The sequence below is a fragment of the Caretta caretta genome, chromosome 9, assembly GCF_965140235.1.
Source record: "Caretta caretta isolate rCarCar2 chromosome 9, rCarCar1.hap1, whole genome shotgun sequence".
Classification (NCBI taxonomy): domain Eukaryota; kingdom Metazoa; phylum Chordata; order Testudines; family Cheloniidae; genus Caretta; species Caretta caretta.
In genome coordinates, this window is record NC_134214.1 from 65807860 (window position 1) to 65821933 (window position 14074).

The following is a 14074-nucleotide window of genomic DNA, read 5'->3' on the forward strand; positions in this document are numbered from 1 at the left end:
TGACTTGCTATTAATCAGTACAAACTGAAGGTTAAAATAGTGCTGGCACCAAAACGCTGTAGAAGAATTTATATTTTATGGTCCGAGGCAAAGATCCCTGCATTAATTAAGTGCATTATACTGTCCTGAGACCAGGAATGTTCTGCATGCATTTATTGATACTAGAGACATATCAACTATTTTGAGATCCTAACTAAACCGTCAAAAAAAAAAAAAATCTGTCCTACTAGCTTTCATTTTCTTCTTCTTTTATGTTTGAGAGAAGTGGCCTTATTTCTGAAGACTGGCAGCCCCAAAGTGTATCTACAGAAATCTTTCGGACTTAGACATGCGTCCTTATTTGCCTATTACCTTTTCCCAGTGAGAGAGAGTGTGTTTAGAAGGACTGGGTCATATGAAAACCTTCAGCTTGGATAAGGCAGATTTTAAAACGTTTGAGTGAAATATTGGTCCTACTGAAGTCAATGACAGAACTCCCACTGATTTCAAATGGGTCAAGATTTCATCCTTTGAGCGTTATAACTCCCTTCAGATCCAGGCCCCAATAAAAAAAAAATTCCCGAGACAACTAAATCATTTATTCCCACCTAACTCCTATGGAAATGTTTCATGAGTAAAATAAGCAAATGGTTAGCTTGGAATGGATTAGATGCAATAAGTTTAGTTCAACAATCAAGAGCTGTAGAAATATATCATTGTTGGCAACTGTTACTCTTGGGAGATGCTCACACTGGGTGGTGGTGGTGGTGGGGGGGGGCAATGTTGTGGAGATTCAGGTCCAGCCCAAGCTGCAAGTTCAAAGAACTGTCTATACAGCCATTTTTACAGCCTGAGCGTGAGCCCCACTAGCCCAGATCTGTTGACCTGGGATGGGATGCTTACTTCCGCGAGCTACATATAGACATAGTATGTAAGAGCTTAGACAGATGGATATTTTGCACTGATATGCTTAGTCTAAGGCTAGGTGACCCACCAATGGGGAACAGGGGGGAGAGGTGTCAAAAGAGCCACGTAAATTTCATTTATACCAAAAAAGAGGTATATTTTTTAAAAAAAGAGGATTGAGAATGCTCCCAGTGATCCAATCATGCAACAGACATACTATATGCACTTGGGAAGCAGAATGGTCTAGCGTGCACAGGGCACTAGATGAAGAATAAGGAGATGGAGGCTCTATTCCTGGCTCAGACTCTAACATGATGTGTGATCTTAGACAACCAATTTCTCCAGTTCGTTCCTCTGTTTTGCTTTCTCACTCTTTGTACATCTTGCCTATTTAGATTGCAAGCTCTTTGGGGGCAGGGATTGTCTCACACTATGTGTTGATATTGTATCGGCATGTTGGGGCCTGAATCATGGTTGTGGCCTCTAGGAGTTTCTGTATTACTAATCGATTAGTGTTCTTTGAGGGGAGTCAACAAAACATGTGGACAAAGGGGATCCAGTGGACATAGCATACTTAGATTTCCATAAAGCCTTTGACAAGGTCCCTCACCAAAGGCTCTTACGTAAATTAAGTTGTCATGGGATAAGAGGGAAGATCCTTTCATGGACTGAGAACTGGTTAAAAGACAGGGAACAAAGGGTAGGAATAAATGGTAAATTTTCAGAATGGAGAGGGGGTAACTAGTGGTGTTCCCCAAGGGTCAGTCCTAGAACCAATCCTATTCAACTTATTCATAAATGATCTGGAGAAAGGGGTATACAGCGAGGTGGCAAAGTTTGCAGGTGATACTAAACTGCTCAAGATAGTTAAGACCAAAGCAGACTGTGAAGAACTTCAAAAAGATCTCACAAAACGAAGTGATTGGCGACAAAATGGCAAATGAAATTTAATGTGGATAAATGTAAAGTAATGCACATTGGAAAAAATAACCCCAACTATACATACAATATGATGGGGGCTAATTTAGCAACAACTAATCAGGAGAAAGATCTTGGAGTCATCGTGGATAGTTCTCTGAAGACGTCCACGCAGTGTGCAGTGGCAGTCAAAAAAGCAAATGGGATGTTAGGAATCATTAAAAAAAGGGATAGAGAATAAGACTGAGAATATCTTATTGCCCTTATATAAATCCATAGTATGTCCACATCTTGAATACTGTATACAGATGTAGTCCCCTCATCTCAAAAAAGATATACTGGCATTAGAAAAGGTTCAGAAAAGGGCAACTAAAATGATCAGGGGTTTGGAATGGGTCCCATATGAGGGGAGATTAAAGAGACTAGGCCTTTTCAGCTTGGAAAAGAGAAGACTAAGGAAGGATATGATAGAGGTATATAAAATCATGAGTGGTGTGGAGAAAGTGAAAAAGGAAAAGTTATTTACTTGTTCTCATAATATAAGAATTAGGGGCCACCAAATGAAATTAATGGTAGCAGGTTTAAAACAAAAGAAAGTTCTTCACTCAGCGCACAGTCAACCTGTGGAACTCCTTGCCTGAGGAGGTTAAGGCTAGGACTATAACAGGGTTTAAAAGAGAACTGGATAAATTCATGGGGTTAAGTCCATTAATGGCTATTAGCCAGGATGGGTAAGGAATGGTGTCCCTAGCCTCCAGTTTGTCAGAGGGTGGAGATGGATGGCAGGAGATAAATCACTTGATCATTACTTGTTAGGTTCACTGCCTCTTGGGCACCTGGCATTGGCCACTGTCAGTAGACAGGATACTGGGCTGGATGGATCTTTGGTCTGACCCAGTATGGCCATTCTATGTTCTTATTACAAATAATAATTTTAATAATGCACATCTGAGCTCCAGTGCCTGGGGCTGAAGTGATCATTTTGGAAAGCCAGAACAGTTTCTCATCTAAAAACCAGTCCGGATGAAGAGACTCTTCTGAATTGATAAAAGGGTTGAAGTTTGGATGTGTATTGTGAAGGGAGGAAGAATTCAGAACTATGAAGGAAACTAAGGACGAAAAGCATGAACTCTTCCAGGATTTTATTGTTTGAAACGAAGGGAGGAATGAGAGATCAAAGGATTGTTTGCAGTGTTGTTGTAGACATGTTGGTCCCAGGATATGTCTCTCAGATTGAAGGATTAGCAATATAATGTTTTGGAAACTGGAGTTCAAAAAATGCTGACCTAAGTGTGGAGTTTCTGAATAATATTAATAAAAATCATAAATCTGCACTTAGTTAAAACATACCATAAAAGAAGAGACTTGGTTCTTTGGTATGGAAATGGAATTTGTTAGATTTGCAGATTTGGTGATACAGAAACATTTCACAAATTCATGGTGATTTCGCTGAATTATTTCAGTTAAAAAATAAAAAAAATTCACAAAAATTCCGAAGGGAAATATCTCAATTTTTCCATTTGAAACAAATTTGTTATAAAATTTCCTTTAATTTTTTAAAAATCAGAAATTGTTTTAAACAGTCAAAACTGAAGTGAAATATTTTGATTTCCAGACAATTATTTTTCACTTTTTCATTTACTGAATTTTATTGAAAAAGTGGGAAAATTATTTTTGGTTCCACCCCAAATGATTTCCTCCCCCAGAATTGCCATTCAACCAAAAAAATTGTTATGTGAACAGCTCTCCGTGGAACATAACTGGTCAACATAAAAACCCAGCACAGCCTTTGTGCTGGGAATGGGCACACCAGTTGGATCACAATAAGAACCAGCCTGAAGCAGAATCTCATCAAGGTCTGAATAGCATTTTTTACACCATTATCCTTCAGTTTCGCGTGCCCTAGCACTGCCTGCTTTTGAACAGAAGAGAAAGTCAGAAAAGTACCCCAAGAAAGGCTGTTCCAGATCTTTCCTCTCCAATTCTGAAGACTCAGGAGGTTCAGAGAAGCTTTCAAACATTTTAGTGCTTAATTGGATGCAAGCAAACTTTTTTGAAGCTTACCCATCACTTGGAATACAGAAACAGCATGAGGGAATCAGATAATCAGTAGGTCATAAATCTATGTTACCTATGCTAGGACTTCATGATTGTCACTGTGCTGCACACAAGGGCCACATAGACATTCACAGAAGCAGCAGGGATAGAACTCAACTCCTCCTGCTCCAAAAGCACAGGCCACTAGAGCTAAAGGAGAATATCCACCATCCCTTACCATTACAGGGACTATGGCATGCAGCTGACCAGTCCTGCTACTATCGAGCAGGAGAAAGTGTTGCAAATACACCCTATAAGGTAACTGGTATGTGAGCAACTGTGATCAAATTGTTAATATGCGAAAGGTAGGGGCCTGACTCTCCACTCACATCAGTTTTACAGTGGTGTAGCTCTACTGATGTCAATGAAATTTTGCTACCCTAAGACCAGAGCAAGTATATGGCTAATCAGGCCCTACAGTTGTAAGAATTATCTATTTTCACATGTGGCAACTGCAATTTCACTATGAAAAACATTTTTCCAGACAGAAAATGAAATTCACCAGCCATTCCTCCAAGACTAAATATTATCAGTTTGACTATTTTCCCCTTGAAAAATTCACATATTGTTGTATAACAGAGCAAAAGTTAAAAGCAACCCTCCCACACACAATTTCTCACTTTACATGCAATAAGCAGGTAATATTTTTCAACAGAGGCATGCAATTGTATATACAAAGGTGCACTTCCATCAGTGACCCAGCTTAAATGGCTTGGAATGTTATGAAGCATAGACCTGCTGAGCTGCCTTTATTAACGATTATAATTAAAACAGAGTCGCTAAAGTCTGTTGATAAAAACACCTTTCATCTGAGATGCAGTTTTTCAAAAATTAATTGGCTAAGCCTGTGAGGTGGGTGAAAAGTTTGATGTCAACTTTAAAGATGGGAAAACTGACACATGGAGAAATGAAGTGACTTCCCCAAGATACTAGGAGCAAATCAGTGGGAAAACTGGGGATAGAATGCAGGCCTTGATGAGCCCACTCATCTTCTCTAACTACTCGACATCACTCCCTTTCTGCTAGTAGGAAGAGGACCTCAAAAATATAACAGTAGAAACAAATTTCACAGGCAGCAGAGACATAGTCACTGCACCCAAGTTCACATGCATTCTCCTTAGTCTATTCTCTGATACCACCTAATCCACAGTCCATTGGAGTGCATGGAAATATTCTTGTTCACTTCACTAGGCTTTGGATCAGCACCACAATGCATGATGCATGTGAATTGCTTTGATAAAGATCTGAATGTTCTTGGGGGAGGTAAGTAAAGACTATAGGAACAGGATATATCAGTCTATTGTTTGAAGAATTTCCACTTGAGAAAGGTAATGGAGGGAGCTAGTGTGATATAGAACTTTGACACTGGAGGCTGAACTGAGGAAAGACGACAGTAATTATTGACTTTATGGTCTAGTTATGTGCACAGACTGAAAGGGTTAAAAGTCTGCATTTAGCCTGGGATTTGCATTCCAGGAAGGAGGCTTTGAAGTGGATAGAATATGGGCTGAAGAAGTAAAAGAAAGCTGGACTGATAGAAAGTTGCTGGGCTAGTGAATAATACAGAAGCAGATAGTAATTGTTGAGGGAGATCTGATAAACTGTTTCAGAGCAAGGTCAAAAAAGCCAAACGTCAGAAAGAGGGAAAAATGAAAGAAAGGTGTTTGCCAAAGGAAAAAAATCTAAGAGGTGCTAGAGGGGAGAATCAATAGGTCCGATATCAGGTGCATTAGAACTGACTCTTAAGAGAGCCAAATTCTTCTGCTTCAATTTCATGTGTGAAATAGCAAGATCTGTTATGGAATATCTGAGGTATGCATAACAAAGCACATGAAGGCACAGATAGAGGAATAGCTAGGAACCAAAAGGTAAGTGAAGAGGGGCTAAGGAAGAACAAATTAGAAAAGTTTGCATTAAGACCCTCCATTTGCTACCATGAACTGACACTCACTTGGACTCAAGGTCAGAGTGAAGGGACTACAGAGTGGAAAAGGCAGAGGAGATTGGGTGTGCTAAAAAGATCCAGACTAGACATGTTGTCTAGTTGCTGAAATGGTGAAGGCAGCTTTGATATAATTTATGATTTGGTGGATGTAATGCCTGGAAAGGACCAAGGACTGGAACATCTAGTGGCAGAGATGATTGGACAATGTTTAGTAACCACTGAGTTACGGATGCCCATCAGTAGCATGTCAGCCAGTTTAGAACGTCAGAAGAGCTGCCCAAGTGCTGGGGCTTATTGCCTGGTGTGCTGGATGCATGTGATAAGAAATGGAGGGAAGAACAGATTGAAAGTCAGAAGAGTTGAAGGTTGTGGGGAGAGTTCAGTAGATTTGTTGGAAAGATCCAGGTTTGGAGGCTGGGACAGAAAAGGGTAGTAAGAGGGAACATTGAGTTAAACTGGTTCTATTTGGAATCTTGGGAAGCCATTTAGCCTGATCATAGGCTTCTTGCAGTAGTTACACTTGTGAGGGTAAATGCAGGCAGAAAATTGAAAATACAGACCTTTATTAAGCTTGTTCAGATGGGTGATCTCCAGCTATGGGGTTGCCACAGTTCTAAGGACAACTGTAAACTTTTAGATGGAGGAAGACAAACCTATTCCCCTGTGTATGCGCTACTGAAACCATGAAGAGGAAGGTTCTGATGCTGATAGTTCAGCAAAGAGCAGAGATTTGGGAACTAGGGATCTGAGTTTGCAAGAAGTTAATGAAGGAGATGAAAGTAATTTGACAGCAGCAGGAGGGCCAACACAAAGGCCCTTGGCTCTTTAGAGACATTAAGAGAAGAGCGGCATGAATGCTGAGGAAAAACAACAGTCCAGGAATATTTGTTCAGAGCTGTAAGCAATTTGCTCTGAGGTGTTCTCATCCCTTTTGGGTTTGCTTTGTGTAAATATGCCAGTGAGCCAGTTTACTGGCAAGAAAGCTCATGAAAACAGCATATTTTAAGCAAATGAGGAGAAGGAAGAGTTCAAAATATTTAAAGGTTCCGATGTACTCGATTCACGTTCTATTGTATACTTGAATCAATGTTTCAAGCATAAAAAGCTCTTTAACACATTCTATTCTGTCCCTCTCCTGCACTGAAAGACACCACGCAGCAGATGAGGGCATACTTTACCATCCGTGGGCTCTCGGTGTGTTGTCAGCACGCAGTTCACACACTTGTACATTTCTGTTGCCAGGGTTCGAGTCTGCATTCTCAGAGAGCAGACGGTGGGGTGAGGTTGAAATTTGCTGCTTGCACGTTTTCAGATTCAGTTTGTGTTTGCAATGGACTAGTTGCTAGATCAAAGCCTAGCACTGTAGCTGGCTTAGAGACTGAGACATTGTCCAGCTGGTATCGAAGGGTGGATCGATGAGGACTCTAAGAGGCTTCCTTTGAAGACACGCTGCTAGACTTCCCAGCCAAGCTTACTTCCACTTCCTGCAGATTAGAGAAGATTTTATAGCTGCAATGAGCAACAGGGCTTTCTTCCAATGAAAACAAAGGAGGTTTGAGCAAGCTGCCTTCTCTTCAGAAAAATAAAACCCACCAGACACCGTGCCTGTGAGGCTAATTATAGCTGGCCTGCCACCTCCACCAACCCCATTCCCCACCTAAACCTTGTTATGAGTGATGGTCCAGTGAGTGCAGTCTCAAATCCAGTTTAGCATGAAGCTCCAGCCTTGCGAAGGTTAGAGAAATACAAGGAAGGAAGCATGAGCTAGAGAAAAATGAGTAATTTTTTTCTTTTCTTTAAAAGACAATTAAAAGGCAAAAATCACCTGCAAAAAAAAAAAAAAATCTTCAGTACATTTTTGAGTAGCATCCCAGGATAGCATCCCCAGCATGTGTAAAACGTGAGTGCAAAAGCAATCACTGATGAAAGTTAGACCAATCAATTGGAGGAGAAATTAAGGGAGAGCCAAATCCTGCTTTTGTTTGCACCTATGCAACCCCCCAGTTCCTCAGCCATTAAGCACGTTCCTGCACCCACTGGAATCAATAGAAATGTTGGCATTGACTTGCATAAGTGAAGTATTAGGCCCATTGACTTCAGTGGGATTTTGCGGATGCAAGAAACTGATCCAATGACCACTGAATCCGGTCTTTTCAGTGACTGCAGTGGGCACTGGACCAGGCCCTAAGCAAAGGGGGAACAGGGCTTCGATGGGGTATACTTAGGGGGGAAAAAGTTCAAAGTATTCTGATCAAAGCTTTTAATGCAACCAATTGTGTGGGCAGCAGGGGCGGAGGTGGTACATTTTTAAGGATTGTTTCAGGTCCTCTGTTTTTAGGCACAGAAAATAGAAATGGCAAACCCACTAGAGTGACTGAATGTGAGAGGGGTGTAGAGTTGACTTTGTTGCAAAAAATGTAAATGAAGCCAGAATGAGGTCCACAGAAGACTTGATTGGGACAAAGCACGTACTGTAATCTTGATATGCTGGTGTCTGTGGAATACTGATTTGACAGAGGCAATGTTTCCCAGTGGGTAGAAAAGAGGGTTGGGATTCAACACCACTGGCTTCTATTCCCAGCTCTATCACTGATTTACTGTGTGACGGTGGGCAAGTCACTGAATTTCTCTGGGTCTCAACTTAACCCATTTTATAATGGATTAAATAATACTTACCTACCTCATAGGGGTGCTCCGAAGTATTATTGTTTGCTTTGAGCTCCTTGGACAACAGGTTCTGTAAAAGTGCAATATTCTAACTGACCCTTTCCCAAAGCTCCTGCATTGTCTGCACTTGCTACTGCCATGGTAACTCGCACCCCAGAAGAGCTTTGATAGAAATCTCAGTCATCTGTTGCACATCTGCCTCTAAATCAATGCTAACCCTGCATGTCCATTATTCTGAGCAGGCACACCACTTTCGTGATGCTGTTTTGATGGATGACTTAATAGAGCTGCTACCAGATCCCGGTCTATAGGTATTTCATAAAAGCAAATTGATTTACATCCCTAAAATAACTTCTGATGAATTAGTGAGACTTGGGTGTCGATGTGCAAAGGAAATTTAAGTGACATGAATGGGCATGAGAGAGATTCTAATGTACTGTGCTTTTTCCCCCCCAAGTGATATCACAGCACGAAGGCTTCACCAAGCAGTACTGGCAAGTAACAAGATGAGACTGTATCCCTATCCCCGAATTTCCCTCCAACTGCTGAGTACACCGTGGCATGTGCAGCCTCTGCCATTTTAACCTGGTTGCTATCACTCAAGCATTCAACCAGTAGGCAAATGTCAAAAAAGTAGATCTAACCTTCTTTTATAGAACAGAGAAGGGATTATAGGGGAGAGAGAAAATCTGAGCCTATATGCTGTTATAGGGCCAGATTCTGGATACCCCAAAGCTTTACTTAGAATCATAGAATCATAGAATATAAGGGTTGGAAGGGACCACAGAAGGTCATCTAGTCCAACCCCCTGCTCGAAGCAGGACCAATTCCCAGTTAAATCATCCCAGCCAGGGCTTTGTCAAGCCTGACCTTAAAAACCTCTAAGGAAGGAGATTCTACCACCTCCCTAGGTAACGCATTCCAGTGTTTCACCACCCTCTTAGTGAAAAAGTTTTTCCTAATATCCAATCTAAACCTCCCCCACTGCAGCTTGAGACCATTACTCCTCGTTCTGTCATCTGCTACCATTGAGAACAGTCTAGAGCCATCCTCTTTGGAACCCCCTTTCAGGTAGTTGAAAGCAGCTATCAAATCCCCCCTCATTCTTCTCTTCTGCAGGCTAAACAATCCCAGCTCCCTCAGCCTCTCCTCATAACTCATGTGTTCCAGACCCCTAATCATTTTTGTTGCCCTTCGCTGGACTCTCTCCAATTTATCCACATCCTTCTTGAAGTGTGGGGCCCAAAACTGGACACAGTACTCCAGATGAGGCCTCACCAATGTCGAATAGAGGGGAACGATCACATCCCTCGATCTGCTCGCTATGCCCCTACTTATACATCCCAAAATGCCATTGGCCTTCTTGGCAACAAGGGCACACTGCTGACTCATTTCCAGCTTCTCGTCCACTGTCACCCCTAGGTCCTTTTCCGCAGAACTGCTGCCTAGCCATTCGGTCCCTAGTCTGTAGCGGTGCATTGGGTTCTTCCGTCCTAAGTGCAGGACTCTGCACTTATCCTTATTGAACCTCATCAGATTTCTTTTGGCCCAATCCTCCAATTTGTCTAGGTCCTTCTGTATCCTATCCCTCCCCTCCAGCATATCTACCACTCCTCCCAGTTTAGTATCATCCGCAAATTTGCTGAGAGTGCAATCCACACCATCCTCCAGATCATTTATGAAGATATTGAACAAAACCGGCCCCAGGACTGACCCTTGGGGCACTCCACTTGATACCGGCTGCCAACTAGACATGGAGCCATTGATAACTACCCGTTGAGCCCGACAATCTAGCCAGCTTTCTACCCACCTTATAGTGCATTCTTCCAGCCCATACTTCCTTAACTTGCTGACAAGAATACTGTGGGAGACCGTGTCAAAAGCTTTGCTAAAGTCAAGAAACAATACATCCACTGCTTTCCCTTCATCCACAGAACCAGTAATCTCATCATAAAAGACTACTTGTGCAAATAGTCCAATGGTTTCATTACTTACTCATCAGAGTAAGGTATTACAGAGTTTAACCCTTAATGCTATAGAGCTTCATTTTTCTAAACTCAGAACAAAGATAACATGCACATTCTTAAACAATCATTTTTAAGACCCATATTGTTGCTTCTACATCTAGGCATGGAGGGGATGAAAATAGTGGGAACCTGGGGTTTTTTTGGTCAAAATCTGTTGGAGAAAGGGAAGGATAAGACAGCTGAGACAGCATGGCATAATATTAGCTTTCTTGGAACCTGCAGATGCTCACTCATGTGAACAATGCATAGACAGATCTTTGGGAAAAGGTCATGGCCAGTGGACAGCCACTATTTACATTATTTTCCCCCTGGAATCTGATTCTCCCACTCAGGATATGAATTATGTCCATTGGTTTCAATGGAAATTACTCCGCTCCAATAGCAGAGAATAGAGCAAACAAAACAGGGAAGCACCCAGGTTGAACAATGCTAAAATTTGATATACATTCACACACCAGTGCTACTTTCAGACACCCTTGGAAGATGAGGCTGGTCGTGTTTGGGTCTGTGCATGGAGTGGGTCACCTTGTGGAGCTGTTCTGCTGGGTTGAGAGGAAGGGGTAAGGCATAGAGTAGTGCAGAGGGGCACAGATCTTGATATCTCACCACTCTGCATCTCAGTTTCCATCTGTAAAACAGGGACAATGATACTGACCTCTTTTGTAAAGTGCTTTGAGAGCTACTGATGACAAGGGCTATATAAAGAGCCAGGGATTAAAGTACTTTGCAGATGTCCAGTAATCTGTGGGATTTCACCACAGATGTCATGAAATCTATGAATCTAGAAGGCTCCACCCTGTACCCCTACCACAGTCAGGAAGACCCTATCCTCGATGGCTAATGCGAAGGGAATTCCACAAAACTGAAACTTGTGGCAGTGCCCATCCTTGCTAGGGATTTTCCTCGTAGGGCCTTGATATGGCCCCAAACACTCACAGAAGTAGTCCCACTGAAGTTAATGGAACTACTTGTGTAAGTCCTCGTCAGCATGAGCACAGAGCTGCAACATCTGGCCTGTGGCCTTTTATCATGTTGGAAAGACTTGTAGACATGTTTTAAACATCCTGACTGGCTGACGTGACAGCGCTTGTTACCAAGTCCTGATAAGCTGGAACATACAGACATTTATGAGTGCCTCAAAACATGTCAGAACACACATTTTAATTGATCAGGACCAACCAGAAAGCACATGGACTTAATCCCTGACCATGGAACAGCGAAGGTGATCACATATTTGCCAATATACCCGTGTCTGTGATGAGTCTACTAAATATCATGTATTGGGCAATAAAAGACAATCAAAAGCTTAATGATTTACAGAATGTACTGTAGATACAGGGCCAAATTCCACCTTGTGTTACATTCAGGAGTTCCCAGTGCAGCCAGTGGGGTGGCAGGATTGCTAATGAGGGACAGTATTTGGCCCTCAGTTGTATAGTGACCATTTTACAAATGCATCTGTATCAAGAGGCCTAATAACTGTGATTCTGGACTTGCACCATATTCCCAACCTTACAGGACCTTTGCATTAATTGCTGTTGTCTATATGGTTCTTCTTCTGTACAATAAAATGAAAATTAACAAGAAAACATTCACAAAAATGACAATTGAACAGTGACGTACCGATCAAGGGGTTGATCAAGGAGCGCTCTGATGCATGACGAACTGATCAAGGAGTTCTCTGATGTTGGAGCGGAGATGTATCCTTTCCTTACCATTCAGGGAAGAGAATAAAGCTCTCATCATAATAACTTAATTTTATTGCATTTGAATTTTCTGCTTTAATCACAATCTGCCCCTGCATAGCTCCCACCACCTGCTTTTAATGAGACCAGTCGGCTGACAGGCCTTTACAGGATGAAACATGACTCTGTGGCTGCCTTCTTGTCTTGAGTAAACTCCTTAGCAGTTTAGAAGCTAATCTGTATGTTTTGTGACAATGCATTAATGATGCCCTGTCCTCTGAAGCAAAGGGGGATGCTTGGGTACTCAGGCAGATTAATATCTCGGGGGTTGAGTAAGTTGGGCCAATCCCCAAAAGCTGACACTCCAAAATATTAATCAATTGATCAAAAGCCTTTAGAGCTGGCATGGCTAGAAAGCCAACTCCCTTAACAGCAACATAAAGACCCTCTGTGGCTGGTGTCCCCTGCAGGAGGAGGGGAGTCCTGCTACCATTATTTCTTGCAGGCTCTGGAAAATGTGGTGCCTGGCCCTGTAAGAAAGGAGAGACTCTGCCATTGCCTAGCTGTGAGATGCTCCCTCTTCTTTCCCTGCTGTTACTTATTTACCTTTTGCCAGGGACTCACACGCCAGCCTTCTTGCATCAGCCTCAATGGGACTTGAAGCACATGCTTACAGTTAGGCACATGCTAAAGTGCCCTGCTGAACTGGACCCTGAGTGCTAAGACCATAACAGAGAGAGCAAGCTTGTACAAAACTCTCTTCTGTGCACAGGAAGGCTAGATTTTAGAATCAAAGCCTTTGCAAAAAACATAGGCTCTCATGACAAGATGCTTTTTGTTTAACATAGGCAGGTAGCTTTTGAGGAATAGAGTTGTGACTGGCGACTCCAGAGGCACTGAATAATAATCACCTTCATTAACTCTCACAGGGTTGCTTTTGCCAGTACAAACTGTGAGCAATTTATTCACAGGGCTGTGCTGCGGATGGACAGTTCTGCTCTATTTTTTAATAAGCACAAGTAGATAAATTACTAGAAAAGTTAGCTAGATGGGCCTGGTTGATCTCTAGTGGATAACAAGTGATAATGATATGTACAACTGCCAGGTTCAAATGGCTCGAGGACCTAGGCTGTTTGGCAGTAAGAGATAAATGATAGTGATCTTGATCATGCATTTCAATAGCACCCTTCATCCCAACAAATATCAAGAAAACACTCTTAAAACCAGCAAAGATCAGTTATAACAAGAGATCCTCACATCCTTTCCCCCCCTCCTACCCTGGACTATATTTCATATGCCTGTCCTGCAGTGGGGAAGGGCTGAGGGATTGGGAACTTGGTCCTTAAAACAAAACACAGTGTCAAGGGAAGCGGCACACAAACAAAGGTCTATGAAGCAACACTTCCTACATTCTTGAAATATGACTTCATCTTGAAAAGCCCCTTATTCATGTGAGTAATCCAGCTGAAGTCAGTGAGACTACTGACAAAGTCAGAGTGTTTAGGATTAGGTGCATACTGAGTGTATTGATAGTGTAGGTTTCAGCAGCATTTTAATGAGTGCAAGGAATCAGTCATCTATAGCTGGGGTCATTTAGCAGACTATCCACAGAGGTGGTAAAGTTTAACAAATACAGGAAAATCCGCCCAATTCACCCCTCAGTTTGATGGCAGCATTTTAAGAAAGGTTCCCATTCCCCATGCTACTCAGACATCACTAATAATAAAAAACCAGACAACCTATACCGAGGAATTATTCCATTTGCATGCGGTCACTTGTGTGCTGGAGTGGGGCAGTTATTGGCTAGCACTCAAACACTACACAACAGTGTATGACAGGAAGGGGGGAAT

At 42.1% G+C, this 14074-nt stretch overlaps 1 long non-coding RNA gene across 2 annotated transcripts in view; it reads right to left on the reverse strand.

The window, feature by feature from the left end:
- Positions 1 to 14074, reverse strand: part of LOC142073215 (uncharacterized) — a 184042-nt gene that overhangs the window by 99605 nt on the left and 70363 nt on the right. The window contains exons 4-5 of one of the 2 annotated variants that reach the window (XR_012669964.1): positions 12163 to 12249; positions 4910 to 7329 (exon numbers count right to left, since the gene is read on the reverse strand). This is a non-coding gene — a long non-coding RNA (uncharacterized LOC142073215). Of the gene's footprint in view, positions 1 to 4909; positions 7330 to 12162; positions 12250 to 14074 lie in introns of those variants that run through there. The other variant, XR_012669965.1, reaches the window with a different exon arrangement.